General features: G+C 38.5%; 1 protein-coding gene and 1 long non-coding RNA gene across 10 annotated transcripts in view; one reads left to right on the top strand and one right to left on the bottom strand.

The window, feature by feature from the left end:
• Nucleotides 1–25,985, top strand: part of BNC2 (basonuclin zinc finger protein 2) — a 440,387-nt gene that overhangs the window by 95,446 nt on the left and 318,956 nt on the right. Inside the window, exon 1 of one of the 9 annotated variants that reach the window (XM_086685363.1) lies at nt 11,964–16,646. The exons of the other annotated variants lie outside the window; for them this stretch is intronic. The gene's annotated coding sequence lies outside the window, so the exon portion shown is untranslated. Of the gene's footprint in view, nt 1–11,963; nt 16,647–25,985 lie in introns of those variants that run through there. 9 annotated transcript variants of the gene reach the window in all.
• LOC147574824 (uncharacterized) lies at nt 5,207–10,117 on the bottom strand. The gene is made up of 3 exons (XR_015243560.1): nt 9,648–10,117; nt 8,226–8,293; nt 5,207–5,353 (listed from the first exon to the last, which is right to left on the bottom strand). It is a non-coding gene; the product is annotated as an uncharacterized LOC147574824 (long non-coding RNA).

Below are 25,985 nucleotides of genomic sequence, written 5' to 3'. Positions count from 1 at the left end.
TTCTTTAACTGTATGATTAAATAACCTTTCTGTCAGTGACTTGGAATATTATCTTAGTGTATAAATACCTCTGTGGAGTTAAAAATCAAAAGAAAAATGTATGTGTTTCTTGGGTAAGCACTTTTTCTTAAAGATGCTGAGAAGATTGTTTTGCACAGAACCGTGTGGAAGATCCTACAGATAGGAACCAGTTGGCTTACAGTGGTTTTATTTTTTGTAGATTGCATGCTGTTTCAGGACTGATATCCTGTTGTTTTTATCTGCTCATCCTGTGCCCATCTTACTGCTGAGCACATCATACTCAATAAATATTGCCCCAAAATACTTAAAAAAAAAATAGCAGCTTTATTTAGATATAAGTCACATACCATTACTTTGCCTACTTATGGAGTGGTTTCATTGGTTTTTAGTGTATTCAGAATTGTGTAACCATTACCACAGTCAATTTTAGAATATTTTTATCACCTCAAAAAGAAACTCCTACTCTTTAGCTGTCATCCCCAATGCTGCTATCCCCCTCCAGCTGTAGGCAGCCATTGGTCTACTTTGTCTTTGGATTTGCCTATTCTGGATATTTCATACAAATGGAATCATACTGTATATGACTATGTTCTTTAAGTTATATAATATATTTGAGATTTACCACGTTGTCTCATGTATTAGTACTTCATTTTTTTTTTTGCCAAATAATACTCTATTGTGTTCCACCAGTTGATGGAACAAACCATTTTTAATATTTAAATGCATGTATATAGGTTTGTACTACAAAGGCAAAAAGTAAGAAAGAAGTGAAATTGCAAGACCCCAAATTGGAAATGCCTTCAAAGATTGTTAGTGGTGAAGTTATATATAAGTAAGTTTAGAGTTAAGTTCATATGGTTGTTGGGTAAAAAAGAAGAATTATCATCACATCAATCAGGATATCTTGTCAGTTCTATCTCTTGAATACTTCTTAAATTTGCTCTCTTCTCCATCTCTCTGGTAACTTATGTAAGCCACAGCTTTTGTTTGGTCATTGCCTTACCACTGTTATGCCCTACAGGAAGCGAAAGAAGGATTTCTTTCTTTGTTTTTTTTTTTTAATGTTTGTTTATTTATTCTGAAAGAGAGATAGTGCATGCTCACAGGGGAGGAGCAGGGAGAGAGAGAATCCCAAGTAGGCTTTGCACCACCAGTGCAGAGCCTGATGTGGGGCTCAACACAGGGCTCAAACTCACAACTCTGAGACCATGAGCTGAGCTGAAACCAAGAGTCAGACGCTTAACCGACTGAGCCACCCAGGTGTCCCAACAGGAGCATTTCTAAAATCAGCTTCCCTTAGGAGTCACAAGTCCTTAACACAGCCTACAAAGCTTGCCTCACATCAGTCCTTGCTGCCTTTCCCCCTCTTCCCTTTCTATTCTATATTTATTTTGTACTTAAGAGGGATAATGGAGTCCTTTCTGAAGTTGTTTGAACATCTTAGATTTCAGCTTGTACCACTTCAAGAACTATGCGTTAAGAACTCCTTTTGGAGCCTAGTATAGTCGGAAAAGCTCATGAACTCTGGAGACCACTGAGCGTTGGAAACATACTTGTTTCCTTTAATTAAGCCTCTTACCTGCAAAATAGAGGGAATACCTTGCAAGTTGTTAGGAAGATTAAGGGAGATATTATGTGAAAGTATCTGGCACATAGAATGTGCTTAATAAACTATGTCCTTTCCACTTTTCACTCAGATTATCATTAGAATGTGGTGAGTGGCTTTGATCTGCCCCCCCCCCCTTTTTTGCTGAATATAGAGACTGATACATTATGATGGTTGCCTGTAGTTTAGAGTTTTTTTCCTTCCAAAGTTTGTATCTTTGTCTCGACATTCTGTTTTTGTGAAGTCTCTAGCATTTTATTACTGCTCTAATACCTCTGCTAGCAGCAGTACCCCCAACCCATCCCTGCATATAAAAAAGCAATCGCTTATTCTCTTTCTTTTTCTTAAAACTTTGTGTCTGTATTTTTATATTTTTTCATTATGAAAGTAATCATTGTTCATTTAAAAAACAAGAAAAATGATGGGGCGCCTGGGTGGCTCAGTCGGTTAAGTGGCCGACTTCGGCTCAGGTCATGATCTTGCGGTCCGTGAGTTCCAGCCCCGCATCAGGCTCTGTGCTGACAGCTCAGAGCCTGGAGACTGCTTTGGATTCTGTGTCTCCCTCTCTCTCTGTCCCTCCCCTGCTCATGCATGCTTTCTCTCTCTCAAAAATAAATAAACATTAAAAAAAAAAAACAAGAAAAATGAGAAAATAGAGATAAAACTTAGTTGCAAACCAATCACCTGCTCTAGTGTCCATTGTGTCTTATTACTTTCCAGACTGTTCTATGCACATATACATACACATGCCCATATTTTTTGAACCAGGAGTTCTATGATTATATTTTAATTGCTTTTTCTACTTGCCCATGTATTTTTCAATGTTAGAGTCATGGAGGCATATAATTTTTTTATGGCCTCCTGGAATTACAGTGTCTGGGAGTACTGTGATTACAGTCGCTAATCTTTAAAAGAGTATTTAGTTTGTATCTAACTTTTGGTTTTTAGAAACAGTAGAGGCTTTGATTTTGAAGTCATGAGTGATTCTGATCCACTTTTTACCTTCTGAGTTAACAGTACTCATGAAATAATTTCCCTGAGATTTAATGCCGGATCCAGTTCAAACTTGCTTCTTCTACTTCGCACAGTTCTCTTGTGATGTTATCACTAACGTAACAGTACTTTCTCTCCCGTCACTTACTTATTTTGTTCTTTATCTGGTGCTAGTTTCATAATATCTTTATACCCACACCTTCATTTTCTCTTTGTCCTATACTGGTGCCTTATCTGATCTTTAATTTTCTATTTAAAATTTTTTTTAATGTTTATTTATTTTTGAGAGAGAGAGAGAGAAACATAGAGACAGAGGAGGGGCAGAGAGAGAGAGGGAGACACAGAATCTGAAGCAGGCTCCAGGCTCTGATGCAGGACTTGAACTCACAAACCATGAGATTATGACCTGAACCGAAGTTGCATGATGAACTGACTGAGCCACCCAAGTTCCCCTCTTTTTTTTTAAGTTTATTTATTTATTTTGAGAGAGAGAGCGTGTGAGCGAGCGCACACACAAGCAGGGGAGGGGCAGAGGGAGAATCCCAAGCAGATTCTGCATAGTGCGGAGCCTGACATAGGGCTCTAGCTCACCATCCAGGAAACTATAACCTGAGCTGAAACCCAAGCATTGGATGCTGAGTGGACCACCAGGTGCCCCTCTAATCTTTAATTTTCAAATAATCATACCTTCATATTGTTTAACATGTCTTTGCATTTCACCATTGATTCTTATTAAATTCATTAATTTCCATTTTATTTTCCATTTATTTTAATATTCCATTTATTTCCATTTCCACCTCACCCTAAATTTGTGATTTTTTAAATATTTAATTTCATTTATTATTCTAAAAGAGAGTGCTTGCCTGTCTCTAAATAAAAGAATCAGGTGGATGCCTGGGTGGCTCAGTCAGTTAAGTGTTTGATTCTTGATTTCAGCTCAGGTCATTATCTCAGGGTTTATGAGATTGAGCCCCACATGGGGCTCTGTGCTAACAGCGTGAGCCTGTGTAGGATTTTCTCTCTCCTTCTTTGTCTCTGCCCCTGTCCTACTTGTGTATTCTCTTCCTCCCTCCCTCCCTCCCTCCCTCCCTCCCTCTCTCCCTGTCTCCCCTCCCCCTCAAAATAAATAAACATTAAAAAAATAGATCTATTTGTGGGTCTGTTTTTGGCTCCTATCCAGTTGATTATATCCTTAAGGAGCATCAGCCATTTTAAATATTTTTAATATGAAGCTCAGTAAATCATAGTGTGTATGCTAAAGATAAGGCAATTAAATTTGAGCATGCATCTGAATCACTTAGAGGTCATGTTTAGTCACAAACTGCTGGGCCCTACTCCTAGATGTTTTGATTCTGCTGATTTTTTTAAAGAAATTTATTTTGAGAGAGAGAGAGAGCGTGTGTGTGCGCGTACAAACGAAGGAGGGGTAGAGAGCTGGGGCTGGGGGAGCGGAGGTGGGGAGATGAGAATCCCAAGCAGGCTCCATGCTGTCAGCACAGAGCCCAACCCCATGAACTGTGAGATCATGACCTAAGCCAAAATCAAGAGTCAGATGCTTAACCTACTGAGCCACCCAGGCGCTCCTTGATTCTGCCAGTTTTGGGGAGGGCCTGAGTATTTGCATTTCTGACAAGTCCCCAGGTGATGTTGATGCTGCTGGTCCTGAGACCATACTTTGAGAATAACTGTTCTTAAGGAACATAGAAATTATTCTTCAATTGTTTGTACTCTCTGTACTTACATTCTTTTTCTCTTTACACTAGTGGATATGACAGATATAAGTGAGCATATTTTAGTAGAGCTGTTGCTATTTAAAAAACAAAACTTCTTATTAGTAAAAAGAGAAAGGTTCCTGCATATAGAGCTACAGCCTGGTTTGAGCTAGACCAGTAGACACAATGTTTGGAGTCCTAGTTTAGGGGCTTGGGTTGTTTGTTCCAAGACAGGTTTTCTTAAATCTCTTACAATCTTAGTTTCCTTGAAGAAAATGATTGCTACCAGGTCTCTCCTGTCTCTGCACTTCCTAAATCTTCAGGCAGCTCCTCAGTGTGTTTAAACAGGCTCACAATGTCAAATACGTCAATTAGAAAATTCTTATGTATGTGGCTCAGTCGGTTAAGTGTGTGAGTTCGGCTCAGGTCATGATCTTGCGGTCTGTGAGTTTGAGCCCCCTGTCGGGCTCTGTGCTGACTGCTCAGAGCCTGGAGCCTGCTTCAGATTCTCTGTCTCCTTCTCTCTCTGCCCCTCCCCCGCTTGTGCTCTGTCTCTCTCTCTCTCAAAAATAAATTAATATTAAAAAAATTTTTAAAGAAAATGCTTATGTGTTATCAATAAATGTTCAAAGTAGTTTCTTTTTTTTTTTTTTTAATTGTTTTTTCAACGTTTATTTATTTTTGGGACAGAGAGAGACAGAGCATGAACAGGGGAGGGGCAGAGAGAGAGGGAGACACAGAATCGGAAACAGGCTCCAGGCTCTGAGCCATCAGCCCAGAGCCTGACGCGGGGCTCGAACTCACGGACCGCGAGATCGTGACCTGGCTGAAGTTGGACGCTTAACCGACTGCGCCACCCAGGCGCCCCTCAAAGTAGTTTCAATAGAGGCATTATTTTAAGGTTTTATCATGATGGGGATTTAGAACTTGGAATCACAGATATTCCAAATGGCTTTGGACATCAGAGCTACAGGACAGCTGATGGTTCATTTGTCAGGTCTGCTAGAATATCAGGTTGAGCCTGGAAGAAAGGAGGAGGTGAGAGAGAAATTTAAAAATAATGGGAATTGAAAGTGTCTTTGGATGCATTTGATTCATTGGCTCTAGGTTCAGTTCAGTGTGCAATTCTCTGATTCCTTATCAGATAGATATAACTAGTAGTTGTTACATTTATTAGTGTACTGGCAGTTTGGACCTTTGGGTTTGAAGTTCTTTCTGCTTGACAGCTGAGATGGGGGAGATGTGTAAAACCTTTTGCAGGTGGCTGGCAGGCATATTATTTGTATTTCAATGGAAAGGATGCTCTATTGGAAAAAACACAGATGAAAGGGCTTTTGTAGAGAATCACTTAGCATGTAGGTGTGTGAAAGGTGAAGCTATAGCAAAGCCTGGCAGCTGATGAGAACACAGTAGAGTAAGACGAACAGGAAGTTTCTTCTAAGCACCTCAGCCTCTCCTGTGTATACTTGGTTAGTGCCACTGCGTGAGCCAGAATGCTTCAGTTATATGGTAGAGATGAGTCTCTTGTTTTCTGTCACTCTGAGTTGGCATTTTAAATCTTTTTAGAAAGTCCTTTTGACTGTTCTTTATTATTGTTGTGTGCTCTGCCTTACCCCCTCCCCCTATTTTTGATGGCATGACGTGTGGTCTTCTTTTCTTGTCATAAATGAGGAGAGAATTTTAGTAGAGTAGGAAACCTTATGACCCAGAAAACATTTGCCTGAAGTGTTCCCATGTGAGCAATGGGCATGGGCATATACTAAAAGAGAGAGGAAAAAAAGGCTTTTTGTTGAGAGTGACAGGCAGACAGGACGAGCAAAGTTTAACTTAAATCCTTTCATTGATATTGGAAAGTCATAAGCCTTCATATGACACTGCCACATTCGACTCACTGTGTGATCTGGAGCTCTGTAGCTAGTACCGTAGTGTGTGTGTGTGTGTGTGTGTGTGTGTACAGTGTAAACATTTTATGAACTGCAGTGTCTGATCCATCCGTCTGTCTGGGCAAGAATGTCCCTTGATAGTAAAAAGAGCAGCAATCAGGACAGAATTGGTCAATGCGGCATGTCTAATGGTAGGAAGATATTTGAAGGACTCGCTATAGACACAATAGTCTCTCTAAATAGCCTCTTTGCACCCGGAGTCTTATTGCAAACAGGTTCATTAAGGAGAGACATTCTGACACACAGCATCACAGTAATGAAAGTAGCTCTGTTTTTCTAATATTGTATCTTGCCACTTCAGTTATGCTGCTAGTACAAGATTTCCCTTGTGTTGTTGTATATTTCTCCAGAAAAAGAATCAGTCTTCATAGAATATACAATTATTTTGTACAGGAATGTATAACTCATACCTAAGATCCAGTCTTCCCTGTTTATGTGCACTAGTGCAAAAATAATTGGCAAACACATCTTCCAGACCAAAAGATTCCAGCACCTTCAATTTGTTGGGCTAGAAGATGTTGAACCAGAGTTATAATAAACTTAAAAAAAATGTGTAATGTTCAAAATGGGTTTGTGATCAATCATAAAAGAAAAAAAATATTAGTACAGTTTCCCATGAGGTGTAATTTTTTTCCTAGGGTTTTAGCCAACTCCAGTATAGTATCTGTTCAAAGAGGGGGAAAATGCAAAAGGTTTTCATCCACCAAGCTTAACATATAACTACTATATGAAGACCTAAGCTATTGGATTTTCTGCCTGTTAATGTACAGCATGAACATTATGAACATGGAAAAAAAAGGTTATATTGGTTTAAAAGTGGATATGGAAAATTTAATGTGCTCAAGTGGGAACAATGGCATATTAAAAAAAACACTCATGACACAGATCTAATAATTCACTTGCCCCTGTAGGAGAAGGGTATCAGCTCTGATACTGGCTCATAGTTTATTTTTATATATACCCCTGGTCCCTGCAGTATACCCGGTGTGTGGGTTCCAGAGAAAAGAAAGAAAATAATCTGTAGGGAAATCAGCCTGGAAACCTTTCATTAAATACATTGTACTTTGTATTGTGTCATTCACAGAATCTTCAAGAAATAAAGGAAAAACCTGTTATCAGTCTGCATATGTGAAATATTATATTTGAATACTATCATTTGTTTTAAGATTAAGGCAGAGGCTGCAGACATATTAGTTATTATTCACTTACACCTGGTAGATAATGCAACAGGGATTTAAAAATTCTTTTTCCATTTCTAGTCCCCACCTTCCTGCCTGCCTCCCTCCCCCCAGACAATGGCAAAGATACTACTTAAAGCGGTGCTGGCTAAAATGTTTTCATGTTGGAAATGTTGCTTCTTTATAGAGGATTGGGGTGCTGAGGGTAATAAAATCAGTCTTAAAATTCTTGGGGGTGTTTATCTGTCATTTAGCAAAAGATACATTTCTAGGGAAAATTGGATAAAGTGTTAAATACATTCTTCCATGAGAAAAATATACACGCTAGGGGTGTAACTATGAATAGTGACACCTTTATCAAGTTGAATGTCCTTTGGAGTAAGCCTTTGTCTTGTCATTATAGTTCATGTATTGCTGTTGGTGGGCCTTTAAAATCTGTAAACGTCTTATCTTTTTTGCTGACTATTCATGCAGGATACGCTAGGCAAGCCAACTGTGACACATATTCTGCCTATACTTGTAGCTGTCTCTTGGACGAAAATGAACACACATCTTAAACCTAAACCTTGGGTGCCATATAACAGTATTTAACAGACTTCCAGAATAGCAGATATTAAGTTTGGTTTTGATTTCAGATACCTGGGAGCACATTGTCCTACACAGTCTGTTGAAAGATTTATTAATTCTGAGGTAGCTTGTGTTGAAAACCATATTTTAAGTATAGAGGGATATAAGCCTATCAGTCTCACCAGACTGATAACTTTTTTCATACCTGTTAGACTCAGTGCCACCTCTTGGCCTCAGGACAGATACAGCACATTCCACTCCAGATTAGGTCACCTTGCTCAGAAAAAAAATATTGTATGAATTGGGGGAGGGATACAAAGCTTTTCAAGTGAATCAACCCCTGGGAGATTGGTTATCACAGTCACTGTGGGTAAGCTCCTAATTTGGAGGTAGTTGTTCCAGTGTTCACGTGGATCATTTCAGTTTTGGCTCTTTTCCTCCAAGTGCCTGTCTTTTGAGTTCTTAAGCCATAGACCAAATTAATTTAAAGATGTTGATGTCATATAGTACTTACGATTTGGAAATGCTTTCTGACTATGGATCATGAGGGAAGAAAAGTGTCTATTTTCTTTTTTTTTTTTAATTTTTTTTTTCAACGTTTATTTATTTTTGGGACAGAGAGAGACAGAGCATGAACGGGGGAGGGGCAGAGAGAGAGGGAGACACAGAATCGGAAACAGGCTCCAGGCTCTGAGCCATCAGCCCAGAGCCCGATGCGGGGCTCGAACCCACGGACTGCGAGATCGTGACCTGGCTGAAGTCGGACGCTTAACCGACTGCGCCACCCAGGCGCCCCGAAAAGTGTCTATTTTCAAGAGCGGATGACCTTTAGGGAGAGATTTCTTATTCCCACCATCTCTTTTTCACTTAAACAGAAGAGCACAACTAGCCCATCTCTGTCAACATTGAGGGTTGGCCCTGATCTTTAAGTGACAGTGGATGGGCGTCCCTGGTCAACTCTCCCATATCTCTGGATGACCAGTCTGTCACATTCTGAGATCTGGAGCTCACCTTCTAGATTTGACACAGTACTGTGTCAAGTGTCCTGCTGTTGAAGTGCTTCAGGAGGGAATGAGCTTTCTGTTTCTAGTCATGACTGTTGGGTCTAACATTTATTTGAGGGCAAGTAATTCATTGAGCAAACCATTGGGCTGCATGCCCACCTGCAGCCCCTCTTTCCAGCTTCCTCCTTCTCAGGGGTTCCAGATTCAGGGATTTTTCCTAGAGCACTTCTTGGAGTCTGGAAATACCCTGCTGGGTGGTGCGCACTTCACAGCACCAGGGTTTTCTCAGGATCTCAGACAAGCTTGAATGGCAGTGAAGCTCCGTCCATGTTAATGTAGTAAGAGGTGGCACATTTGCTGCTAATTGAGTGCTTACTGCATCCTGCTCAGTGATTTACATGCATCATTGTTGAGTCTTCACATTAAGCTGGTGAAATGGAGACTACTTTTCTCCCATTTGCAGGTGGGGAAACTATGTCACTAGTAAGGGACAGCACTGGGATTTTCAGATCGAAGCCTGATCTTACTCTGAAGCCCATACCCCTTATTGTTGTACTGACAACACATCCTAAGCTGTGTGGCCTCTTTGAGCTCTGCTCCCCCTTCCCTTGGCTCTCACTCACTATAGAATGACTTCTTCCCAGCGCTTTGGGGCCAGTCTTCTCCTAGTCAGGTGACTGTTAGTCCTTCCTGGAGTGAGCTGCATTTTCCCTATTAGCAAAACAAGGGAGAGTGATTCTCTTACTTAACCTGTTGTTGTAAATAGATAATGAGGTAATGTCTCTGAAAGCACATGTTACTTATTGGTCATCTTCTTTCTGTCAGGCACTGTACTAGAACCTCCGGCACAGCAGTGACATGGACAGACACAGTCCCTGCAAGCCCTTGTAAAGCTTGCAGACCTCTGGACACCACAAGACACTGAAGCAAAAAGTTACAAAATATCATAACTGTGCACCTCATATTTAAACCATCCACAGATGTTAAACTGACTTCGAGTTTAAGTCATGGTCTGTACAGGTGCTGGGCTTTTTCAGGGTCCTATTGGTAATTTTCAAAGAAAGCCCCTTGCTTTCTTTGGTGTCACCTTTTTTTTTTTTTTTTTTTTTTTTTTTACCTAAATCCTCTAACATTGTCTCCAGAGTTCTGCCCTCTGCCTGCTTCTCAGCTTTCTTTTTCCCTTTCTCCTTCTCTCCTCTCTGTGCCCCCATTTCTTAGTTCCCTACCTTTGCCTATTCTCCTTTCTACCATGCTCTGATTTCTGAACCCAGTTTAAATTTAATCCTTCTTCATATCCCACCTTGTCTTCACTGGCTTTAAGTCCTACCCCTCTTTTGATAAATATTTTTTTAAAACATTGAGCCCAATTTTACATTTATTTTTGCTTGTGTAGGCAATCTGCCTATTTCTCCAGTTAGAATGGAAGTTCTCTGAGGGTAGGGGCCACTTCTTTGTCTCTCTAGTACCCATCCCAGGCACAAGTATGTTTTCAAATATTGAAGTAAATTTGATTTTCTCTTCTTCTCTGAAACAGCTCATCCTTTTTTGTCTCTAACATTTTCTCTTCACATTCAGTTGGCCCATTGAACCAAACACTACATATATCTCTCAACTCCTTTTTTCTAATTCTTAACTGTCTGCAGTGTCCTCATCCAGATTCCATTCCTTCCAGACACTCTCACAGCTCCCTATCAGTCACCATCTTCTAGCTAGGTGATCACCTTAGGAGAAGGTTCCCTGGTATCCCTGGTTACTGCCACTATTTGGTGTAAGTTCTTACCGACTTCCTTATCTAAATCACATAACTGGTCTTGTTACCTCTTTCCCTGAACCAGTAATCCTTCTAAAACCTAGATCTGATCATGTCAGATCTTAAATGCCTTTGATAGCTACTAAAGTATTTACTAGTGAAATGATACTTTGGGATTTTTAAATTATCCATTGGAGGAGGGGAGGTTAAGGAGGTATTAGGGGGAGTATAGGTGAAATAAGACTGACCATGTCCTGATAATTGTTGAAGCTGATGGTGTGGCTTACACCACGTTGGTATATGTTTGAAAACTTCATTAATACAATTAAAAAATAAAACACAGAAAACTTTGTACAATATATAGATAATGTCTGAACTTCTTGGCAGAGCATGTAGTGCTCTCATACCTGTCTCCCCAGTGTCTCTTTGGGCTTCTGAGATCCCTCAACCCCATAGACTGACTCTGCAGCTCTCCCTGTCCTCAGCATTGATGAGAAAGCCTCAGCTCTATGAATAAATCCTCCCTTGACTACTTCATTAGCCTGATTGGGGTCTTCTCTACTTTTGGCTTCCATATCCCTTTGAAAGACCATCATTAAAAAGCCCATAATATTGCTTCTTTGTGTATTGCTGTGCTGCTTACCCTCAACTCATCACTGAGGACTGCCCAAACCAAGAAGGTTCCTTCCTACTGCCCCACTTCTAGTTTCAGGTCACCTGCTGCCTGCCTGTTGAGTGTTAGACGCTTAATGAATGCTTGAGATAGAATCTAGTAGTTACTTCTGGCCTGTAACATGGGGAGAATTCACCATCCAGCATTTGGGGCTAACTTTGGTAGTGGATTCCTTTCCTCTTCATTCCCAAGACCATCCCAGCCTCTTCCCAGGGAATGAAGTGTATATGCATATCCTTAAGAGGATGATAGGTAAACTGTACTGTACAAGTGCAAGGTACCCAAATGTTCATTAGCATGTCAAAATAAAACCCTTTGCCCAGATTTGACCAGCTTTTATCTCTTTTTAATTGTGGCTTTTAAAATTGTCAGGCTCTGTTTCCGATTCTGTGTCTCCCTCTCTCTCTGCCCCTCCCCCGTTCATGCTCTGTCTCTCTCTGTCCCAAAAATAAAAACGTTGAAAAAAAAAATTTAAAATTGTCAGGCTCTACATTTAGACTTATGAGGTCTCCCTCCCTCTTTTTGGTCCACTTCATAAAACTGGGTGAGGGAGTTGTCTTTGTCACCTATGCTTTGTGGGAGGACATCTTCAGCCAGCCTTCTGCCAGAGCCCATTCTAAAGGCCCTACGGCTAGGCTCTAAGATGAGCAGAAGAATAACCCTTTTATCAACCTTTACAATGTATTTCACTTATTTCTGGCCACTTAGTTATTCTAAACTCCAATACAACTGTGGAGCCCAGAGTTAAAAGTAGAAAATGTTTAAAAGATTTGAGAAATGAACTGATTTTTGTGGCCAGGAGAAGTGAAGACCAAGGTATGAGTTAATCACGGTTTCCAAACACATGAAATAATTTTACATGGAAGGTGGTTCCAGCTGTTAGCCATTTGAGTGAAAACAAACAAAAGGACTTAGGTTGCAGCTGGAGGGATTTTAGTTAGGTAGAAATTTTTCATTAAGTGGTTCTGGGTGGGAACTGGGTTCCCATCCCAGTAGATTGTTGATTTAGGTCCAGATTGGAGGGCAGTAAGGTGGATTTGAGGACTTTAAGCATCCTGAAAATTGGGCTTTGTGATTTAAAAAATCAGCAGCTGTGAATGCCCTCTGTGCGCAGTGCTTGTAGAATGAGGATTCCCTCCTTCCTCCCACCTTCCCCCAAGTTGAAAGAAATTAACCTCAATTAAAGAAAATAGTGATGGATGGCTACAGAGATAAATATGATATATCACACAGGAAAAACTACATTAAAAGAACATTAAAGTTGGGACAGAAAGCACTAAAAATGGAAAAATTCACAGTTAAGGTTGAAAACTGATAGTTTACATCTCTGCTAATATGTAGACCTAACAGGACACATTAAGAAATTATGCTTTGAGTATGCTCTGTTATGCTAAGAAGTTAGTTTTTTGACTTAACACACTCAGCTTAATATACAGTTTCATTGCCCAGCTTTAATTAAGGCATCGTCCATGAATGATTATAGCCCATGGAAAAAAACCTGTTACTTTTACCAGAAGAGTTTTTGTGTTTGTTTAAATATGAAGTTTTGGAGGGGGCCAGGTGGTGTTTCTGTGACTCTGTGCTTTGCTTTGCTTTTCCTTGTCTCTTTTTTCTTTTTTTTCTTTTCTTTCAAGATTTTATTTTTAAGTAATCTCTACACCCAGCATGGGGCTTGACTTTACAACTCCAAGGTCAAGTCACATATTCTACTGACTGAGCCAGTCAGGCACCCCAACTTCCTTTTTTTTTTTAAATGTTTGTTTGTTTGTTTGTTTAATTTATTGGAGAGAAACAGAGTGTGAGCCAGGGAATGGCAATGAGAGAGGGAGACACAGAATCCGAATCAGGCTCCAGGCCCTGAGCTGTCAGCACAGAGCATGACGTGGGGCTCAAATCCATGGACCGTGAGATCATGACCTGACCCAAAGTCGGCTGCTTAACCAGCTGAGCCACCCAGGCACCCCTGGGCAAGCCTATTTTAGCTTTTCTAAAGTCAAGAATTTCTTTTGTAAAGCAATGAGGTTTTTTTTACTAAAATATTAATAATAACTTATGAACAGTTTTAATAATTTTGAGTGATATATATAATTTGTATGTATTGAAAATAAAATTTAGCTTTTATCCCTTTGCTCTAGGAGTGGTTTTTTACTGCTCAAAAATAGATCTAAAATTTCGTTATGTATTTTTTAAACAAATTACTACATTGTAACAGCCATAATCAATCAAATCCAGTCACATTTTTAATTTACATCACATTGTGATACTAGAAAATCATCTTTCTGTAAAGCTCTTACCTAATAAGATTTATCTGCTTACTGTGGTTTTTTGTGTGTATGTACATGTGTGTTCACTGTACTCAAAGGGGTCTGGAATAGCATGGTTTCGATGTAGGGTATAGAGTAAATATTTGTGTAGGGTAGAGCTTGAAGAGTACAAAACTTAATCAGTCTTTAGCTTCTCCATCCCTTCCCCTGACTCTGAAGAGTTGCTACCTTTGCCTGTACTAAGAACCAAAATAACAAAATACTACCTTCCAAAAACCCTAGCATGTATGCTAATGCTAAGTTTTATATGCTTCCTGAAGAGGATGAATCTCTCTCTCCCCTCCCCCCCTCGCCCCCTCCTCTTCTTGCTCTCTCTTTCCATTTTGGGGGGAATTTTGAGTTCCTTCATTGACCACAAGCTTATTTGTGGAATGGGACAGTGAAAATTAACTATTTCTGAAATCACTGAGCTATGAAGAACAAATTAAATTTAACAAATTTAGTTACTAATTCTTAAAATTTTGTTTTTGATGCAGAAAGAGAATTTGCTTTTTATTAAAAAAGTATATATAGGTAAATAAAATCATACCAACTTGTATAATCTACATTAATAAAATAGCAGATGGGTTAAAAGTGTTTCATTAGTAATTTTAAGGAAGGAAATATGAACCACAATTGTTATAGAAGTTTTCTATTTTTCTTATTGAGTCAAATGAAATTGCCCTAAGTGAAATGATTATTAGCCAGTAGAATTTATTGCATACTGACCTGGGTAATATCAATTTGGGTTCATGACAGGGATATACTCATGGTCTCTTGTCACAGATTTTTAGGTTGATTTTCTTCCTAGATAAATGAGTTTTGTTTCCAGTTAATTAAAAGAAAAAGCTCAGGAAGCTAAACATTCAGAGTGAGAGAGAGAGAGAGTTAGTTGAAAATAAAAAATGAAACCACTTTCTGGTGGTTTCTTTAGGACACCATGCAGTCTCTGTTTCTTAGTACAGAAAATAAAACCTGTAAGCCTATTTGGGGTTTTAAATGTGATATAAATGTAACATATCATCATAAGTATGCAAACATGTCTTAAAACACGGTTTTGTATGGAAGCAATTACTGGCAGTGAGTGAGCTACACACCCCAAGAATGGGTTGGGGCCAAATAATCGCACGTTTCTAAACAATTACTTTTGTGTGGGTGGGAGAGCAAGGTTAAGTTTTATTAGGAATTAATCCTATCTCTTACTTTACTTCTGATCACATACTTGGTAACCCAAATAAATAAGAGATTTCATGTTAGGAATAGGTTATTTTTTTTCTCTTGGTAAAGTCTTCCAGTGAGGAGTGATTAGTTTTTGTAGAAGGAGGACATGATGTATGTAAATATGAACATGACCAAATGCACGTACAGTTTTGCAGTTTTCAGACTTTGGGCCTTGTAATGGTTAAAAATATTGCTGCCTTTGTGACGTGATACTTGAGCATTCTTTAGCTGGGTGTGTTGTGTTCATCTTTAACAGATTTAATGGGAACTATGAAGGTTAGATCTTATCATCTGGAAGTAACAGGCTCTGCAATTTTCTCCCAACTCACCACTAGCTTGGAAAAGACCCTGGTGACAGGTGTCTCCTTTCTGTTCTCTTCATCCTGTGTGTTTTATTCTCTATAATTATGAAGTTATCAAGGTGATTTTGAAGTGATTATGAAGTTATCAAGGTGATTTTGCATTGTAATATTTGAGTGGGTGGCATGGATCTTTTTATTTATTTCATTTTTAAATTAAAGAAATTTGGATCTTAAAAAATTAAAGTGAAGAAACTTAATTTTTATAAAAATGATTTTGTCTGCCAACCAATTCTCTGGAGCCCTTTGGACCTCAGTGATACTAAGTTTAGACAGATCTCTTTTCTCAGGCCAGTGTCATCATAGCTCCCAAGCCAAAGAGCTGTTTTGGGATAGGCCACAGGTTGAGCAGCCAGCTAAGCAGCAAAGGGACTAGCAGCCCCTTTAACTGTTATCAGAACACTGTATTGACGAGTGAGGCTTGGTCAAGTTACTTAACCTTTTTTCCTTGATTTTCTATTATGTAGACTAGAAATGATAATATCTGACTTTGATCTCATAGGGATGCTTCAATCCATTAAAGTCATTAAAGCACTTTAAGGTATAAGGCACTAGATATAAGGCATCTTCATTATTGTTATCATTACTGTTACTGCATTACAGTGCCATATACAAAGGGGGGCTTTTTTAATGCTAGAGACTCAGAATGAGCTCTATGGATTTAGTAGTTGGCAGGGGACATTAAGAGGTCAGGTTACCTGTCTTCCTACTCTTGAGGCCAGTTTCTGTTCCTCACTGTCTCTGTTAGTTTGTAAGCAAAAAGCAAACTATATTATTTGCTTGAAAATTGAAAAAGAAAATTGAGGGAAATGGGAGATGGCTGTAGTCTACCTTGAATTATTTTTCCTAGGAGCTGCTGTTGGTATGGAGCTTCCTAGAGTGTATACTCTGTTGGTTCCCTTTCTGTGGCTTGCATATTCAAGAGTTTTAAAGGGGGTCGTGGGCTTTTTGATGCATCCTCATTTACAACTTTCATTCTGTTGTTTTTGTTTTTTTTGTTTTTTTTTTTTTTTTTAGAATACCATTTCTCTAAGGAAGAAGAAAGGTTGAGGGTAGGGTGGTTAAAGATCTTTGAATGTTTTTGGGTAGTGTTTAAAGGCATTTTTTACAAGATGATTATGTTTCCTAGATCAGCCCCTTCTGGCATTTTGTCTTGAATTCTTCCTCACACCTCATATAATATTCCAGAAAGAGATGCACTTCCATATGGCCTTGGCTGGCACCAACTTGATGATGTCCTTCAGAAAATAGAAGATCAACTCTCCTCTCCCGGAGTGAAGTTTGCTTCCTGGAGTGCAGGTTCTTTGGATCTTAAGGTGTTACTTTTCTAAAATAATCTACCCTGTCCTTTGTCTTAATTTTATGAAACTAATGAGGGTGACTATATTGATTCTTCTTGGTTAAGAGATTTTGCTACTTTCTGTGTTTATTCTTTTTAATTTTTGATACATACTCTTGAGTACAATGATGTATTTTGCTTCTACTACCTTGTTTCTGGACTGAATATTCTTGTGCAACGTACACATGTAACTTGATGACATGTCCAGTTTGTAAAGCACTTGTTCTTCAAATATAGTGCTTTGTAGCTAGATGAAGCATAAGAGAGCTAAGTGCTGTGGTGTTAAATACAAGGTAATTCTGTTCATCAAAAAAAGCTTTACAAGGGAGCCTACAGAAACAACTGCAAGTACTAAAGAATTAAGAAGTGCTGAAATAAATATGGATGGGTCAAAACAATTCATCATTTATTTGGTTTTCTAACTTTTCTTCATTTACTAGAATCCTAAAGTTACAAAGCATATTGCTTTTATTTTTATTTTTTTTTAAATGAATTCTTTTTTTTTTTTCTTTTTTTTCAACGTTTATTTTTTATTTTTGGGACAGAGAGAGACAGAGCATGAACGGGGGAGGGGCAGAGAGAGAGGGAGACACAGAATCGGAAACAGGCTCCAGGCTCTGAGCCATCAGCCCAGAGCCTGACGCAGGGCTCGAACTCACGGACCGCGAGATCGTGACCTGGCTGAAGTCGGACGCTCAACCGACTGCGCCACCCAGGCGCCCCAAGCATATTGCTTTTAAATACGAGTAGAGTGATAGGCTTTTCCAAGTCTCCTCTGTCCCCCAAGTATTTAATGTGTAACAGTGGAATTGCTGGTATTGATTTGTTTGTATGGAAAATCTTAATGAGATCATAGTTTTGTATTTAAAAATCACTTTTGGGGACCAGGAGTAAGAATACAATTACATGAAATTGGGATTGTTGTGGAAAATGAGGGACATGTGGTATAATACTAGTTTTTCAGAATCAAGAGTAAAATAAGTGAAATTCCTTTTAAACTGAAGCTAGCTATTGCTACCTCTATACCTGAAATATTTTCTTCTTCTTTATCTATTTATACCCACATGTGAAAATTCTTAGGTGTGGATCATGGCTGACAAAACTTTTATGTTCAATATTACCTATTTTTCTAAAGAGATATGCGGCACCCATTATTTTTCCTTCAGCTATTTCCTTCCTTCCCAAATTTCATATCATAATTTCATCTTCCATCCAACTCTAAATAGAATTTAAAGTAATTTGCTATGCCACCTTTTCCTTTGTGGTTAAATACACCTCCTAGGGAGTTCACAAATGACCTAAATGGACTAATGTGATTTTTATATATTTCCTGAGTAGTCAAACTGGGTCATCCTTGGAGATGCCCCAGAACTGGTGGGGCTGTAGGAGTGGATGGGCATGAAGCAGATAGTTCTGTGGTTATCAGGGATTCCCTAGTATTCATATGCCTATAGTTGATAGCCAGGGTTGGGTTCATCTTGATTTGTACTGTTACTCAATCATTTTTTCCACTATTAGGGCCTAAGGAGTCTTTTTAGACATTGTGTCCTAATCTTTGTCCTCTCCCCACTCCCACTACTCATAAAATCCTAATGAATATGATTTTGTTGGGTAGGGTAGAACTTTGGAGGACCATAAACTACTGCAATATCTATAATATTTTTCTTCTGTTGAGAATGCATGATTTAGGACCACAACTTGGATGTACATTTTTTTCCTCCTTTATTGAGATATAATTGACTTATATAATTTTAAGGTGTACAATGTACTAATTTGTTACAGGTATATATTGAGAAATGAATACCACAGTAGGGTTAAACAGATAATTAGCTTTGTGTATATGTGTGTGTGTGTGTGTGTGTGTGTGTGTGTGTGTGTGTGTGTGTGTGTAGAATGTACAGATTATTTAACAACTTGGCTATTTATATTCTAGCCAATGGTGAGTACGTTTTTGGAGACTCAGTAGTGAGTACAGCTATGGTAGTTTGGTGGTAATTACTAGTCACCTTGAGAGGTTACATTCAATTTGTCTTTTCAGCCTTAGTTTTAATATGAAGATGAGTACTTGGTGGTATGCTTAGATAGGCTTTGTTAGGACATTCTCCTGTCCTGCCTTCCCCCCATTTACACATTTTTCTTATTATAAAAGTAGTACATTTTCATTGCAAATGAAATTCAGAAGATACTTAGCTCATAGAATTTCTTCAAAAATGGAGCTGTTTTATTATGGTTTTGTACTTCTAGTTTTATATGTGATTATGGAATGCTTTCACAGATTTAAAAATGGAACAGTAAAACTGAATTATGTATAAATGTCATGGTTAAGAATGGTTGTTCTCCTGATGATTTGTTTTCAAGCTGTGTTTATTAGTATTTGATTCACATTGATACTGGTAATTCCTTTTCAGTTTGAAACCATACTTACATTCTATCAAGATGATAGGATTTCAGAGGAAAAAAATTAGGAAAAAATCTATCTGATGGTTTTTCTGGCCCTGAAGTCTTAGAAATAACTATATTTTTCCATTGAAATCCTTTCTAACATCTATACAGAAAACACACCCTGAGTAAAATAAGCTTCAGGTGTGGTCCTTGACTTCTCTCTGAAAAAAAAAAAAACCTTTTCATAACCAAGTACAAAATAATATTAAAGGCAGTTAACTAAATAAGTCTCAGTTCCAACTAAGATTCTTGCATGAAAATTACATCTTCTGTATTATTGAAGTGTGAGATTATAGCCAGCTGTGGTAACCTATAATCCATTTCTCTACATTGCTTTTTGGTGTGAACTGAAAACTATTATCATGAAGCGAAGTTTTATAACCCATTTTAGTTGATTCAGTTTCCTGGAATTTATCACTAATATAATCAGAACACATTCCCTTAGGAATATGTGTTTATACCAAAAACATACACTCCGACCCTGGAATATTTTTCTTCTTCCCCCCCATTCAAATGAAAGATAAATAGTATTTTTTTTTAAAAGGTATATTTGTTACATCTGTAAGTGTAAGTAAAACCAATAGATTCATTAAAGATTCTGATTATGGTAATAAAATTCATTGATAGATTTTGCTTCAGTTGCATATTAAATTAGCAGATGTCACATACTGGGCAATTAGAAATGCTATTAATTCTCAGGTAGGAATACTAACTTGAAAATTTCAGATGACTTTTGTGCAAAATAATGGCAGAATAATGCCCCCCTGCCCCCACCACCATGTCCAACTGTTAAGAAATTGTGAATGTTACCTGCAAGGGACTTTGCAGTTAAAGGGTTAAAGACCTTGAGATAGGGATTGCATCCTGGATTATCCTGGTGGACGCAGTCATCACATGAATCATTAAAAGAGCCTTAACTTGCTGTGGTCAGAGATGTAGAGGTGGCTATACAGGAATGGCCAAATAGATACATTGCTGGCTTTGAAGATGGGGGAAGGAGGCCTCCCTGAGCTCAAGGAACGAAGTACCCTGGAGCTTCCAGAAAGGAACGAAACCCTACTAGCATTTTTATTTTAGTCCATGGAGTCTTGTGTTGGGCTACTGACCAACAGAATTGTAAAAAAGTAAGTTTTTGTTTTTTAAGTCACTATAAAGTAGTGGTAATTTATTATGACCACCATCGAAAGCTATCATTCCAATCTTTATGCTTATAATTTATTGAATAAAATTATTACTGAAATCTGAAAACTATGAAGGAACAAAAGCTATTTGGTAACATGGATAATACTGACCAATTTGTAGGACTTCCTTATATATGGATTGGTACAATTCCAATTCATTTTGCTTTTTTTTTTTTTTTTCTTTGAGAGAGCATGTGTGTGTGTGAGCTGGGGAGGGGCAGGGAGAGAGAGAGAGAGAAAGAGAGAGAGAAAATCTTAAGCAGGCTCCACGTCCAGGGCAGAGCCCAACGAACTACATGGGGGTTGGTCTCATCACTCTGAGGTCATGACCTGAGCCAACGAGTCCTACACTTAACCAACTGAGCAAACCAGGTGTCACAGTTCATTTTGCTCTTAAATAACAATGAATTGTTTGTCTTTGCAACTGTTATTTTTTTCCTAGTGCTATAATTGTATGAGGACATATAGTAGACATTCAGTAAATGTTAAGAACAGTAAAATTACATGGTCAAAATTTGCATTAGTTGTTAATGTTGGAGTTTGAGAAAGGGGCTTGAAGAAAACTAGGAATATAAATGCTTGTGTTAGGTTTGAAGAAATGTCTCCAGGCTTTTGACAAATGCACCTCACATTTCTGTCTCGTTTGACAATTGTCAAGGAATTATTTAAGGGCTTATTGGAGTCAAATCCCAGGGTATACCAGGGCTCATTTCTGTCTTGATAAACGGGCCCCAGTGGTAGCCAGGTTACAGTGGCTGTGAGGAGCCTTAATCTTTCAGATAATGGTTTTTTATTAAATTAGTTGTAAAATGACAAGTTTTAAGATATAGCAAGAGATTTAAGATCAACATAAATACATACAATAAAACAGGTAAACCTACATACTTTTATTTATTTATTTTTTAATATTTTGAGAGAGAACAAGCATGAGCTGATGAGGGGTAAACAGAGAGAAGGAGAGAGAGAGAATCCCAAGCAAGCTCTTGCTGTCCGTGCAGAGCCCAATGTGGGGGCATGAACTCATGAACCATGAGATCACAGCTTGAGCTGAAATCAAGAGACGCTTAACTGACTGAACCACCCAGGCACCCCGACCTACATACTTCTTAATTGCTTTTAAGCTGCTTCTCTACTTTCACTGGCTAATACGTTAGGATATTCAGTCAGAAATATTTGTTGTAGCTGCACTGGGAATATAGGTCTGCTATGATAGTGCTTGTTGACCCATAGGGAAGTTAGACCTTAAATAATTACAAGTGCTGAGAATAAGGACAGGGTGCTATAGGAAGAGATAATAACCTACTCTAGTCCAGGTAAAGAAACTGTCTCTGAGGGCATCTCTGCAGGTTCAGGAAGGAGAAAAGGAAAGGGATTAAAGCAATGAGAGAATGGCTGGGGCACACAGAAAATCTGGGTCATTGTGAAGGGTCAAAAGATAGAGATGCACAGGTTGGCAGATGTCAGATCTTGTAGGGTCCTGTTAAAGGATTTTGGAAAAACCAGCTATAATTTGGAGGAGAATGGTTTGGATGGGAGAAAAAGTAAATTCAAGAGAAGCTGAGGTTGGAGTCTATTTTAACTATCAAAAGATGTAGTCTCTTCTAGGGTGGTAGACATGGGGATGGAGAGTAGATGAATCCAGAGATTATTTAGGAGATAAACTAGAAGCCATTTGGAGATTGCATGTGAGTTTTCAGAGGGGGTGGGGAGAGATTGTTATGGAACTAAAATAATCCTGCCAACAAAAAGGACACCTTCTTACTGACTTACAAGAGAGAGAAAGAACACAATTTATTATTGAGTAGACATTAACAGATTTACATGCATGTAGGATAACACAAAGTGACTATAAAGTTGGGACAAAATCTCACAGTTTGTATACATCAAAGCAGAACAAAGTATATCACTGTCTCATCTTCTCGAGAGAAAAGGAGCTTCTCCTTGTGAGAGTGTTCTGTACATCTCATGAGAAACACTTGAGCTAATTCTAGTGGTTTGTTTTTACATATTGAGGTGATCTGGCATGTGACCTTGGAGATATCTCTGCAATGAAAACTGGAGAGTGGACTTAATCCCTAGAGATTTACCTCTGTTCTAATGGTTAATGTAAAGACTGAGATTCACTATAGCTCCAAGAAAATGCTCTTAAGAAAATGGGAAAAGATAAAATAGTCCATCCCTTTGGACTTTGTAAATGGAAAAAAGTTATTTTCCATGGACTCAGTGGTCAATGGTGCTATTTAATAAGCTCAATTCTGGAGAAGGAGCAAATTTGAGGAGTCCTAGGGCAGCACTTGTGGAAGTTCCTTTTGAAGTTCCTGTTAGGCATTCTCTTGGAAATGACAGGTAGACAGTTGAGTACGTTTGCAGTGTAGAAGAGCAGTCTAAGCTGAAGGTAGGGATTTTGGTGGCCATCAAAGTTCAGTTGATAACTTAAGCCTGGGAGTACACTGGATTGCCTAGAGAAATGGGAGGTTGGGTGAGGAAGAAAAGAGGAAGTCATGTCTTTTCTTGTATAATCATGGAGTTAACATAAGTAGATTACCCTAAAAGATTACCTCTGAAGACCTAATCGTAGCAATGGTCAACATTCTCATTTTTTGTTTACTTTTTCTAGGGAATGTAGCTGAAAATTTAGGTCACACGCTCTTGTAACCTAGAATTTTGCTCTTATTTTTACTTATTTTTGAGAGAGAGAGAGAAAGAGAGAGTGAGTGCAAGCAGGGGAAGGGCAGAGAGAGCAGGCAGAGGACCTGAAGTAGGCACTGTGCTGATAGGAGAGAGCCTGATATGAGGCTTGAACTCACGAACTGTGAGATCATGACCTGAGCTGAAGTCAGATGTTTAACTGACTGAACCACCCAGGCATCCCTAGAATTCTGCCTTTTATACACTGTACATTGTCTTCCAGTTTCTTAGGTCTCCTCTTTACTCCTTTTCCTGCGCCCCTGTATATTCTGAACCACCCTCTCCTTTTGGGTCAGTGTGCTTTTGCATGCTGTCTTTGTCTCTCTTTTTGAACTGTTGCTTATTTGGAAATGTTTTCAGTTTCCACATGTAACTTTTAGATGTTTATTCCCTTTCACGGAGTGAGGTATACTTTTACTGTTCATTCATTGGATCTGGTATATGCCAGGTTTTGAGGCCACAGCACAGATCTTTGCTCTCTCATGAGGGTGGGTGAAATGAAGAGAATGGCTTTTGTGCAGATGGAAATAGGATGAAGGGAGAACTCGTCTTGTTGGGAAGACATACAGCTGATCCTTGAATAACGTGGTTTGGACCTTGCAGGTTCACTTACATGCACATTTGTTTTGATAAATCAGTGTTGTGAATGTATTTTTTCTTTCTTATGATTTTCTTAATAACATTTTCTTTTCTCTAGCTTAGTAATATTTTCTTTATTGTAAGGATACAGTATTTAATACATATAACATACAAAATATGTGTTGACTTTTTATGTTATTGGGAAGGCTTCTGGTCAATAGTAGTGTAGTTTGGGAAGAGTCAGAATTTATACACAGATTTTCTACTGCAAGGAGAGTGGAGCAGTTGGCATCTATAACCCCCACATTGTTCAAGGGTAGACTGTACGTGACGATGGAACCCAAGTGCTTCTTGGGTAGATGCATTTAATAATGCTCTCAGTGAAGTAGTTGTTGCATATTGAAAAAGAGTGTTTTTTTTTTTTGTACCTGTAATGGAAGGCAAATTGGAAAATGAAATACAGGGGAAAATATTCTCCTATTAATATTTGCAAAAATATTTTGATCTAGACTAAAATAGAGACCATTTTTGCCCATTTATCTTATTGGACAGCTCGGTTTGTAAATATGTTGTGTTGGGGGCAACTTTCCTGAATAGCATATTGGTAAATCCTGTACTCGTTGGAAAAGGCAGTGGTTCCTTTTTGAGAGATACTTTTGCCACCTGGGGTTTGGCAAATAGAAAAGCAGGTGGAGGTGGCATTCAGGGACATGTTTTTATTTTATGAAGGGTAGTGGCTGTGAACTGAAATACAAACACAAACAAGAGTGGGCAGTGATGACTTAGACAAAGATTTTTACCAACTGTCAGCATGAGATATTCAGTAGACTAACTGTTTTAATGGATTTATCTTAGACAGTTTTTCTGCTATGAAAGTGTCGGTTAATAATTCACCCTTCCTTAGAGGCTGAGGAAGCAATCACATGCTGTAAGCCGGCACTTTGGGGCCTGTCGTTTTGCTGGAGCTCATCTTGGCCGGAGCGCTGTGCCTTGTTGGTTGTGACACAAGTGCCAAGTGTCTGCACTTTGACAAATGGAGGCTTGGGAGATCTAAATAAGGGACGGTTAGAGTGATTCACTTCAAGTGGCATCTGGAGTAATGGATTACTGTAACTATTCATCTCCACATCGAGAAGAATAGAGCTATATGTATTTTCCAAAAAGTTTATTTTGAAGTAGGGTGGTGTTCTATATGGGGGAGAGTGTGGTAGCGGGAAGACATTATTTTCTATGGAATATTTGTGAAGCTTTAGAGAAGGGGCAAACTGGACTTACTGATTGATACCTTGGATATGTTTTTATCGTCTAGCTAAGTATTGGATGCAGATGTACCTGTAAGACTTACCCTTTGGCAGTGTGAATGTTAAGGTTAGAAACTTTGAGCCTATTACCCATACGAATTGTCACACAATTCGTTTTGATGCAATAGTGAACATCACTGCAGATTTCAGTACTATTTATGTGAATTTTATTTCCCTATTTAGTCACTGAATCATATTGTGGTGTTGGCATGGTAAGTTTTGTAATTTGCTTTCTTGTGTGAAGAGTGCTTTTCTTCTACCGAGTGTTCACTTGTGCATACTTTTTTAGTTAGGCATTATGTCATTACAAAGATTTACAGTTATTTAATAATGATTTATTGTAGTAATTTATTCTGCCAGCTGTGGTACATTTTCAGTGGAATTTGTAAATCAGATTTATATAGAAATTTACCAGGACATGCATTTCAGGATTTAATAAAACATACTCTTAAAATCTTTCCAAGTAGGTACTTTTATGCTAACACATTTGGGTTTAAGCTTTACTTTAACAACCTCTGTTAATGTTCAAACTCTGCTGTGTCTGTCCCACAACCATTGAAAGAGGAGTCTGTGAGATCTGTTAAAATAAAGTACATAGTTTCAGGTCATCCACTTTGCTTCCTGACCATTAGTGTCATGTAATATTTGACCTGGGGTGTTCACGTGATGTTAAGGGACAAGGAAACTTCCTGACATTAGGCTCTCTGCAGTTCCATACATTTTAATCACGATTACAATGTATATGCAGAATCATAACAGAGAGTGGATCTAGTAGGTTATGTTCACGTCGAAGTGTTCAGTGTCAGATTTTCTCCCCCTGTTTCAGAGCTCACTGGCCACTGACCATGTGGAAGACATTTAGCTTTGGCAGACTTGCCAGCTCACACTCCTCCTGCAACGTCTTTGTTATGGTTCAGATATGGCAAGATATTAGGCTTTCTTTTTTCTTTCCCTTTTTAAAAAAGATCGTTGAGACTTTGTTTGTTTACTTGATGGTATGGATGTGTTTAGAGAAGGATAGAAAAGAAGGAAAGTGTACAGATTACTTTATGACTTGTAATTTTTTTCAACCTGGTGATTTGAGAGGCTGTCTTTGAAATGCATGATTGCCAAGTAATTTGTAAA

This window comes from Puma concolor, chromosome D4 (genome assembly GCF_028749965.1).
Source record: "Puma concolor isolate L17-30 chromosome D4, mPumCon1.1.hap2, whole genome shotgun sequence".
Lineage (NCBI taxonomy): Eukaryota > Metazoa > Chordata > Mammalia > Carnivora > Felidae > Puma > Puma concolor.
Note: the sequence above shows the minus strand (reverse complement) of the source record. Positions and strands in the feature narration are given on the sequence as shown.